The 11,669-nt window shown below is 28.5% G+C and overlaps 1 protein-coding gene across 6 annotated transcripts in view; it reads right to left on the bottom strand.

The window, feature by feature from the left end:
• LOC107161789 (uncharacterized) overlaps window positions 1-1,626 on the bottom strand; it is a 375,424-nt gene extending 373,798 nt beyond the window's left edge. For all 6 annotated transcript variants that reach the window (XM_089226404.1, XM_089226401.1, XM_089226403.1 and 3 more), the window contains exon 1: window positions 1,277-1,626. The gene's annotated coding sequence lies outside the window, so the exon portion shown is untranslated. The remainder of the gene's footprint in view (window positions 1-1,276) is intronic.
• Between the last annotated feature and the right edge of the window lie 10,043 nt (window positions 1,627-11,669).

Consider the following 11,669-nt stretch of genomic DNA (forward strand, 5'->3'; position numbering starts at 1 on the left):
AGCATTATTTTGACAACTTATCGTGTACACAGACAAAAAAAATACACACACACACATCATTGTAAAATCATTTCATTCATCGCTCCGCTCAGAATCTAAAAAAATACAAATCTACGATCGAATTAATTCTGTTTAACGTCCATTTTTGAACATTTTAAATTAAAACATAACATCTATTGACATGCTTTTTATAGATGCTGGTTTAAGCAAACACGAATTTTATGAGCTATTATCATATAAAATAATATATAATTTAATTCTTCTAGTTGAAACAACTTAGAACCGTTGATACAAACTACTTAAAACCACATCGAACATGATAGCCTTTCTCAAAAGATCGGATTTATACAACAAAATTTAAACATATTGATAAAAAAAAAATTGTAACATTAACTTAAATAGTAATCATATGTAGTTAGCATCATATAAACATTGTAATATCCTTAACATTGTATCTTAACAAAAAACTAATAGCCTTTGTTGTTGATGTTTTTTTAGTTCAATAAAAAAAAAAAACTACTTAAATTTATTCATTACGATAAATTACATTTGATGTTTAGTAAATCCTATATTATTCTATAATATATATTTCACAATCAAATTTACCATAATATGATATTCTTTTGTTTATAACCAGACACAATTCGTCAGTAAAAATTTAATATTTTTACCGGACGTTTTCAACCCTATGTATTTAAAACACTATGAAATTACAATTTAATACGAGAATAACTTTATACACGAAAATAAAAACGAGTAGTAACAACAATGAGTGATACAACATAAACACAATGTTATTAAGATTATTGAAAATTTCATTAAATCACTTACGTGTTAACCGAAAAGGAAAAAAATTGTGTACCTATATATATAATATTAATATACTGTAACATATTGGTTAGTACATAAGTGTTGTTTGTTGGACGTTTCGGAAAAAAAAAAATATTAACGTTATTTTTATAACGAATTTCACTACTGCGCGGAAAAAACAATATGCATATATCGTTGTAAATTGTAATAATGAAACGTTAAAAATAATATTATGCACACATTATTATCACGCATAATGTTTACAAGTGGATTTTTCCACGTCGTATTATTTTAAATGTTTGGCCCGATTTTTAATACGTGCAATAATTACACACACACAAAGTTGTATTGGACAAAAAAAAAACAAAATAAAAGCGTTGTAGTGACACAAAACGTAGGAGAAGGGAAAATAATAAGTGGCAACAAATCTGAGCTGATGGTAAATTTAAGTAGTAAATTCCCTCACCTGTTCACAGTTGTACGTGAAGATAAGTCCTCGATTTTGGGGAAATTCACGCAGAAAAAGTATTATCACAATATTTATTTATTTTTATTTATTGACGTTCGATCGCCGCGTGCGTGGTACGATACAAATAATACGCTATATAAATAGTACTACGTATTAATCAAATCCAGCTCGGGGAGAACCGCACTATCCACCGTTGTGCCGGCGATTATTATTAATTATTATTTTGCTAAATTTTATTTCTAGTCCCAACTATCGCGTTATCACGAGAGCGGCGCAGTACGATTCGCGAGACGACTTCGGACGAAACACGGCGGAGACCGTCGATAGACAATGTCGCGCGTTGTCTGCCGACCACCGACTGGACCGCCAAAGAAGTGGGCGCCTGTAGTACGCGCCGTCGATCCCATCGGCCGCCGGTACACACGGCACGGCAGTAACAGCGCCGCCACCGTCGTCGCCACCACCAAATATGCCGTGACTGCCAGTTTGGGGGAGGGGAGGGGGGGCGAACACTGGATTTTAGCACCCCAGTTTTTGACGACGACAATATCGTAGTAATAACCTACCCAAATCTCGGTAGCGTTAACCGATGGCGTTTCCCTTACCATATATTATAAACAGTGTGTCGTATCACAGCGTTCGATTTCGACTCCGTCTTGCAGATCGTCGTAATTTTGTATTCGAAACTCGAAGTCACACACCTCCTCTCAAAACCACGTAAAACACCGACAAAAATTAAGGTTTAACGTGGACGAATTATTGTTCAATAATTGTTGTTCGTTTCGACTGAACGTGTACACAAATGATATTCATTCGAAATCTCCGTATACAGTAGATTATCACAAGTCCGGTTATATTATTGCGTATTGTAAACATCAGTGGTGGGCAATAAACAAAAAAATTAATTTTTTCCATAAAGTAATTTTTTTTTTAATATTTGGCTAAAATGGTTTTCTAAAACGGTCACAAAGTAATTATTATGAGAAAAATATCCATAATATACCACCTAACTTACCTTAGCATATCTGTTATCGACTTTATTATTGCAGAGTCGTTTCCGAACAAAGTAAAATCATTTATTCTCTCGTCTAAGCGTTTGATGTGTATGTAATATTATCTATTATTCCTATATAGTATATTGTAACAACAGAAAGGGCTTTTGGTTTGTTTGATTCGTAGTTCTTCAAACACAGCCAGCTAAAATCTTAATTGTTGGCGCTCAAATTCAAGAAAACGAGTTTATCGTGAATATTTATTCTACCTACACTATTTCAAGTGAACGTGGGCGTAATAATAGAGGTTCAAATGAGGCATTTCAATCGGATATAACATCATAAAAGAACTCATAATAAATAATATCCATCGCATTGGTACCTACAACTTACTATTCCATAATAATATTAATGTTTCAACTACTTTGTACCTAACCTACTATTGGTATCGTTTCACTCTGAATTATTGTTTGGAGGGCTTTTTAAATTATTGAGGCCCAAACATACATCCCTTTTGTGCCAATACAAACCACATGTACCTATCTAGACAAGGATTTTACGGTTCTTGTCATAATCAAAATCGAAAAAAATAAATAATTTTATTACGACAACCGATGGATTTGATATTTGCATTAGATTTCACACGTCTCTTCGCGTATAAACACAACTCGTTACCCCGCATTTTGCACGTGCTTAGGTTTTACAGTATATTATAATTATTTTACATTATATCATTAACTTTTTAGTCGAAATTCGGTGCACCTTAACAATTTCAAAAAATTATACTCAGTGCCGTGTTCAATTTCATTGGTACGCCAGTACAATATTTGGAGCTCCTATTAAAAAATATATTTAAACATTTATCAAAAATGGTACAAATGTTGGCACCCTAAGTCACTCGCCCCATCTGTCACCCCCTTGGCACTGCTCTGATTGTACTATAATAATGTAACTGTTACTGTACATGATGAGTTATCACAATACGGTGGAACCCAATGTACTACAAATTCGCTGTGGCAATAAATCAAAAACTCGTACTTAAAAGTTTGAATATTAATATTATGATGGTTTTTCCGAAATGCGCGTTTCAAAAATTAACACGGTTTTGGAAACTCGAAATAAAACCGACAACGGTTTTGGGACTACAAAATGGACCAAGATAATAATATCACCGCTTGTAACGCTTGTATGCCGCTATACTGCAGTGCGATTTATAACCACTTACACTGAAGAGTGGCATCATGGACACAGAAAACTCAACTGTAATGGCGTGTGTAAGGGCGGCCCGGTCCGGGATAAATCGACGTAACGGAGACGCCTCAGTCGCGTCACCGCCAGTGTTGGATTTATATTTTACATTGGCCATAAATCGTTTCTGTGCAAGATAATAATTTTCAGACTGCCGAAATTATAATGTACAATATCCCTAAAATGAACTTTGCAACTGCGAATTAGTTATTTTGCTATTAATGTGTTTACTTATACAATAAGATTAACAGAATGACCAAACAGATAAAATTTTTGGAAAAATGTCAATGATCAAAACGTTTGATCGAATAGCCAAGTAGTAGTTTATTTTTTATAATCTTTTGAAATATCAATTTTTAGAGTAAATATAGTAATTCAAAACATAATAACTTTTTTCAAAATCTTATTATTTTTAGCAATTTTCAGACCTGTAAATAAATCTTAAACTAATAATTAACCATTTAATTTTCATAATTTTTTTTCTATACGTTTACCTTCAATAAATTTTTTTTTTCAGGTCTCTCTGTGCATCTTGTATAGTTTACCGATATATTAATAATGCGAAATTGTACCTACGTATCACGTTTATCTAGTAGATAATCGTGCTACGTATCCAGTTATCAGTAATCACAAGAGTGTTTATATTTATATTGTCGTAGACCGTTGTTATGACGTTCCGTTTTTATTATAAACAAAGGTAAGCATCGGCATTACAGCATCGTCAAAGTAAAAGTGATAAAAATTAAACACAAGACATTATGCCCATAGATATATAGACTGATAGAAAACTTTTTAACTATCTGACAAATCTGAAATACGATAGTACTAAATTCAAAACTTTCTAGCTGATGACATCACTAAAACCGTGATCATAAAAATTAAATCAAAATTATTTCCATGTTCACTTTGACTTTGAAAAGTTCATTTGAAATATAAAAATATTAATTAGTTGATGAGCATAAAATATCGATCTAAATTAATTTCTCTAAATTAAATAGTTTTAGCCATTATGACTCATTTTTAGACTACTATATATAAAGTTATTAATTAAAATACATCTTGAATAAGTTTAATTTAAAATTAATACTCGAACATTAATAACAAATAACAACCCTTGAGTTCAATTTTTAACTCATTGTATTATTATAATTAAAAAAAAAATGTTCTTATCTTACTTTTTTTCCTTTATCCACCCTTATAAATACATGTGGCGAATCAAAAACATTTTTTTTCATGTTATATTGATAACTGTTATATAAATATCAATAATTTTGACATATATATTATATATATCAAATTGAATCAATTTCGACATAATTATTGAACTGAACATATTCGAAACATTCTTTTTCTAAGTATAATGTACCGTAATTAATAATGGACATTAAAAAAATAGCTTTTAGTTGCTTCGATTGAAATTAAAATAATAAATAAACAAAATCAAATTATTGATTCTTTCCTATTTGTTATAAGTTTTTCCAATTCTTAGAAACTCTTATATTCTCATTGAAATTTATGAAGAAAAATCAACTAAATTATTTAAACTTAATGTGTATATAATTTATTCTAATGTATATTTTAAATTGATAAAAAAAAAGCAATTTATAAACCTAATAATAATAATTAATTAATTATATAATATTTTGGTTGTGATTCATAAAACTAAAACCCAGAAATTTTAAATTTTATAAATTGTTCATGCTTATCATATGCTAAGACTTGGCGTACAAAAATTCGCATTATTCAAAATTATTTGAGCACAATTAAAGAGCAACGTAGGAAAATTGGTTTTCATTAAAATCGATGAATATCCGTATAAGACTCTATAAACGATCTTTCAATTACATTTTAAGCACGTGGTTATAGTTTAAAAAAAAATACTATTTACACTAAAAAAGCATCATCAAATGCTCTCTATTGCTGCTGAATTGTTTAAAGTCTGAATATTTGTCGTTGAACTCTATACTGGTATCTAATACTAATGTTTTATTTTTTTTATAGTTTATTCATCAAATTTTCCAAAATAACATTCACTATAAGCATACTTTTATTTTCTTATGTTATTACTCAATACATATACTTTACATTATAATAACATAATATTATATAGTTGTACATAATGATTTGTATAAAAGTACACACTCAGTATCTCGAAAAGTATTAACCTTTTTAGAAATATTTTAAAGTCATTATAATACAACTTTTATTCTAATGAATTTTCAAATTATATTTTTTATACTTCCATCGCAATATAATCTTTAGTGCGATAACATATATTCCTTGTATTATTATGCACAAAAATCAAATTGTAGACGAGTAGGTAAAGGTATTTTAAGTTTATACGAGTGGACCAACATTTTTCAAGTACACAGTACCAGTCCACTCTACCCATCTCTAAATTTCAAATATTTTGTTACTATAACTATGATTTAACTACTCGTTCAAACAAATTTTTTTACATAAAAACCCTCGGAAAAGTATTTTTTCTTTAAAATATGAAATTAAAAATGTATATTCCCATTTAAAAAAGAAGGAAGTTACAATTGTATAACAATATAAGATATTGACAAAACCATTATTAATTTTTGACACAATAAACGTTACTCTTAAAATAATCATCTGATGTACCTATATTATAATAATATGTATTATTTTAACAGTGTAAATTTCGTGCAGCTATCTATGTTTCTAAATACTCAAACTTCCCACACACTTTCACAATTTTATTACAAAAATAACAAGACGTAGGTTGGATGTGTACAAAATTATTTAACCATTGTTTTCTATATAATTTATTATAAATAAATAACTACATGTTTTATAATGTACATCAGAAGAGATGTGTTTTAAGTCATTTCAAATATTTCAATTATTTAATCAACTCATCATAATTCAGATATTTAAAGTTAATAATAAAAACAAAATCGAGCGCGTGTCCCTCTAAACAAAATAAATGTTCAGCATAGCGATAAACAAAATTAATTTGGAACGTTTGATTAAATATTTATTTGTATTTTAATCTCTAAGTGAAACAATTAACTTATTTGTTTTGTAATAATATTTATATTCTACTATTTATTTTTATTATCGTGAGCACTTTTCCACAGAGTAAAATAAAAATTCTTAAAGTTTCATGTATAAGTTCTTAGTTCAATAGTTACACAAAAATCGAACAAAACATTGAAGTTTGAAACGAAAAAAGTTTCAAAAAAATCTCAGAAGATAGATTAATCCAGATAATATGATAAAGATCATAGGTTTAATTTATAATCTATAAGCTTGACTTCACAATCAATTAACGAATGATAAAAATAGATAGGTACTGAAAATAAAATAAAAAGAGATAAAATACAGTATAACGTATGCACGTTATACTGAGCCGAGATGAACCGAGCGAAAAGAAATTGTCTTTTATTCGATCCTTGCATCCAATCTTCGTTATAGTTTATTTAAGTCACGGTAAATAATACGTTTATAGCCCAACGCGTTTGTATACTCTTTGAATTTTGTGTAAGGTCAACTTATGTAAGTGAGGTATTAAAGTTACGGTTATGAATTTTTCACCGCTCCATTTTCTTATATATCTAGATTTTGTTTTTTTAAGCATCTATACAATGTACATAATATACATTTTTTTTTTTTACGACATTGACAAAAAGTAAATTGAACTTTATTTCTATTCTTCCATAGCGTGTGCACTTCCATCTGAATGAATTTTTCACACTGCCCCGAATCTCTACAAGTTTTCAAACGCTTGGGCTGACCCTCGTAAATGGCCCAGTCGTTATTTACAAGGACCGGAAGGGGATAATGCCGGACACGTGTTAAAAGCGGATTTCCGTCGTACACCTGCGAGTGGCTAAATCGGCAACTACGAGCAACACACGCCCTCTAATCACTGTTGTAACTATACTATACCTCTCAGACACGCCAATTGGCCGTTTCAAGGTTATACTGCTCGTGAAAAAATTCACTTACTGAATGTATAAGATAACGACAAAAAAAAACTATCAAATAATAATAGTTCAATTTGTAAAGTGCATTCCAATTTTCGCGGTAAAATGATCAGATAATATTCATTCCGGTTGATGGTTACAGAACTGATAAAATATTGTCTTGATTGGATGATTATCACAAATTGCAAACTGAGTATAAAGAACAGATATAGGTTCTTCTTATCAGGGTATGTTGCAGCACGCGTTTTAATTTTATAATATTTACTATGGTGTATATTGAGAATATTGTAAGAAAATTTAGTCTTATATTTATTAAACTGTTTTTCTAACACACATTTTAATTGCTATATTTATTTTTTTTTTTTTATTGATCAAATCATTTCAATAACAAGGATATTAGCTTAAAGTGTGTTAACATCTTTTGATTATAATTTTCCACTTAAATATATTTCTAAATTAATTTATACAAATCTAATTTTTTTTTTTTAATCCGTTAATATATACCTGATTGTGATTTGGGTTTCACATGCATAACATATCGGAGAGGCTTCTTTTTGGCCATTAAGAACTCATGTGTAAGCTTTGTGTGGCCTATCTTAGTTTGATTGATTTACTGTGATGCATTGTCTGTTGATTCGTTACCTTAAAATTGTTATATTCTATCCACATTAGAGCTTTTTTTTTTGTGCGTTAATTGAATTTTGTATTTTTGATGCTTTTTCACTGGAATTAAATCGATTTTTGAGGCTTGATTACTGTTACTTTAGTCAAGTATTTTACAAAAATCTTTGAATTGATGATGGACATTTATACAACTCCGTTCGAGAGAAAAAAATATTAATTTTGTTTTAAAATTAATATTATTCTGTACTTGATTTATCAACTTTCAAATAAAAATAATAATGAAATATTTTCAATTAAATGGGAATATTGTAACTTTGATAGTTATTACTTGTCAACAAAATATAGATATTTATTTTTAGTGTATAAATTCACTATAAAATTATTGAAAAAGTTTTACGGGCTCGCAATAATAATAGTTTATTATACCAATATACAAGTCTGTACCCAGCGTAAATATGTTTAAATAAAAAAATATGATTAACATTATAAATTATATTTCACTATTTAAATAAATAAAATGTAAAATAACTTTGTTGTAAAATACTAACAAATAATTTTGTTCCTATATAGACATTTTAGTAGGTACGTATTCACATACCTAGATAGATTTAGTTATGATTCGTGTGTATATCTAGCTATTACATATTGATTATAATATTATGCTCTAAATATGACAAGTGTATGTTGATCAAGAGCGTAAAAACTAAAATATTACGAATATCAGAACTATATGTACAAACTATGCGTACTCATCTTCATATGTAATAAAATAATAAATTACGGCAAGACTAACAAATAGAATTACCATTGGTTATAAATATCATACTTGAATCGGTTACTATTACACATAAGTATCCATCACCATATTATTATACTATTCAGTATTCGATACATAAAACTATGTAGAAAACTTTAACGTAACTGTAACACATTTTATTAGAATTGTAAATTAGCAATAATAATAATAATTATTATTATTATTTATATTATTCATAAAATCCCGGAATAAGAGGAAGCGGGAGCGAATGGTCATGAACTCATGACTCATGAGTTTTTCTATTCCAAAATTCTATTAATTTCTTCTCCAAATTCGATAGACTTTGAAAAATTAACAACAAAATCCGATTATTATATAGGGCATGAAGGATTTTCCTATAACGGGTCTTATAGGAAAAACACAAAAAATCTGATGACATAAATGTGTTCAAAAAGGTAGTAATATTATAAAACGAAAATATTCCTGTTTTTTTTTCATGAAAAATTAATAAATGAAAATTAAGTTTATAAAATAAGAGTTGTAAACTACGTTTTACACATAGTCGCATAGAATATGAAATAGTCTTTATTATCTATAATATCCCTGGTAATATTTTATAGTACAAAATTATACAACTATATTATGTAGTGATACAATTTTTTTTTTTAGTTAAAATTGAAAGTGGTCCCACCAAGTGTATGGTGTCTAGGGGCTTAATCAGGACTTGTATTTATATTGTATTTATACTATTTATACTATTTATACTTATTATTCCACTGGGTGTTATATCCATGGGCGTAACTATGATTTAATAGTTACAGGGTCCTAGAAAACCAAAGTTCAAAAAAACTAAACCCTCCACACCCCCCTGTAAGAATCATTAACATTAAGTAATCACAAGAGTCCTCTAAAATCAAAATTTAAAATAAACCATAGAATTAAAGTATAACCTAGTCAATGAAAACAAATTTACATTAAAATTTATAACTTATATCACTTATATCCTCATCGTGAAAAACATCGTAGGTGTCATTGGTTTCAATTTTAAGATCATATAATACATAGGATCACCGTGATTCGCAGGGATTAAATTATGGATGATTTAGTGATACGAATGAATTGGAAATATTATAATATTATTACACTTACCCACTTGCCCATAACATAAAAATTAAAAATATATATACAGTAAGTCGTCGTTTAACGTTGAGGTTAGGTTTCTGGAAAACACTACGTTAACCGAAAAAACGTTAAGTAAAACATTTTATAATATGTGAGTTAGAATTAATCACGAAATTTCGATATTAAGACTATTGATTAGGTACAACACTAGTACTATGGTTTCAACAAAAATAAAGATAAGTTTAGAATCTTAAAACCATATGAAAACATTGCAAATATTTTAGGACCCCAAACAACAAAATTTTGAAAAGCACTGGTATTATATAATTTTGCAATTTTAATTACTTCTCTTAAATATACTAAGGAACTTATTTTTAACAAATGCAATGACTGCCGACTGGTGAACGACTTCGTAGCAAGTGTGTCATTTCAGTTTTTATATAGTCGTCGGGGCCAAAATATGTTCGTAGAAACGTACACCAGTTTAAATCATGATCTGCTCGGCTATAAATATATATGGGTAATACCCAATAAATTATATGACATGTAGCAGGCGATAAAATATTTTTAAACATAGAGTATTATATTTTTTCTTTTTGACATTTTGATAGGTAATAAATTATCAATTGTTGTGATTTCTTATTAACTAGGATTGGTTAACCGATCAGGACTTTCAGTTCATGTCTCGAGGTTGTAATATTTTGTTTATACAGATGACAATATTGTGTCATGAAAAAATACAATTTTTTTATTATTATAAACCGTTTTTCTTTCTAATATATCACTGTTATCAATTTTTCCTTGTCAATCGGTCAGTTGTCCGACCACAAGGAAAAATATATTTAAAATTTAAAACAAAGCGAAATTTAAAATACAGAATACCGACTCGATATCAGATTCAAAACAAAATATATCAGTGCTTTTATTTTACTTTTGGCAGGCCAAAAAATGAGTTTAAAATAAAATGTATGGATTTACATCCTGCCACATCCCATCACAACAAGATACTTGACGGCATACATAACATAGTAATAGTTTGAGATTATATAATATTATCAATAATGTATATGTAAATAGGACGTAAAATATAATATATGTTTTACATTATTAAATTCTCATTTCGTATAAAATAGTTTAAAAAAATAGTTCACGTCTTTTGTGACAACAATAAAAATTAAAACTATAAACAACAATAATAATTTTTTTGCTTGTTAGGTATTAGTTAAAAATTATCATTACCGTTTATAATGTTCATTTTCCATAATAATTTTTTGGGGAGAGATGGTAACTACTAGCTTTTAATATATACTTATAGTTGTTTCAGGACATTTATTATTAATTTTAAATACACACGTTGTTCCCTAAACGAAGAATGAGTAAAGTTTTTATTATTTATTTTTTTCCATACGTTTACAATGAATAAGGAGAATAAAACGGGCATTGTGAATTGTGATAGGAGAACGGAGTAATTACATATTTCTCGCTACAAATTTCGTCGTGACTAACCTTTCTCTACAACATTTCACGTATGTACATACATATTAATATATAATATTAAATGCGTACGATATAAAATGTTAGATAAACTGAAAAACAGACTGTTACCGAAATACTGACTCTACTGTAATTACGCCTATACGTACGGCGTTTTCAGTACATGGATAGTAGACACTGATGACAATATTGTAATT

The sequence above is a fragment of the Diuraphis noxia genome, unplaced genomic scaffold, assembly GCF_037042655.1.
Source record: "Diuraphis noxia isolate RWA-SAM2 unplaced genomic scaffold, SU_Dnox_SAM2 contig0004, whole genome shotgun sequence".
Classification (NCBI taxonomy): Eukaryota; Metazoa; Arthropoda; class Insecta; order Hemiptera; family Aphididae; genus Diuraphis; species Diuraphis noxia.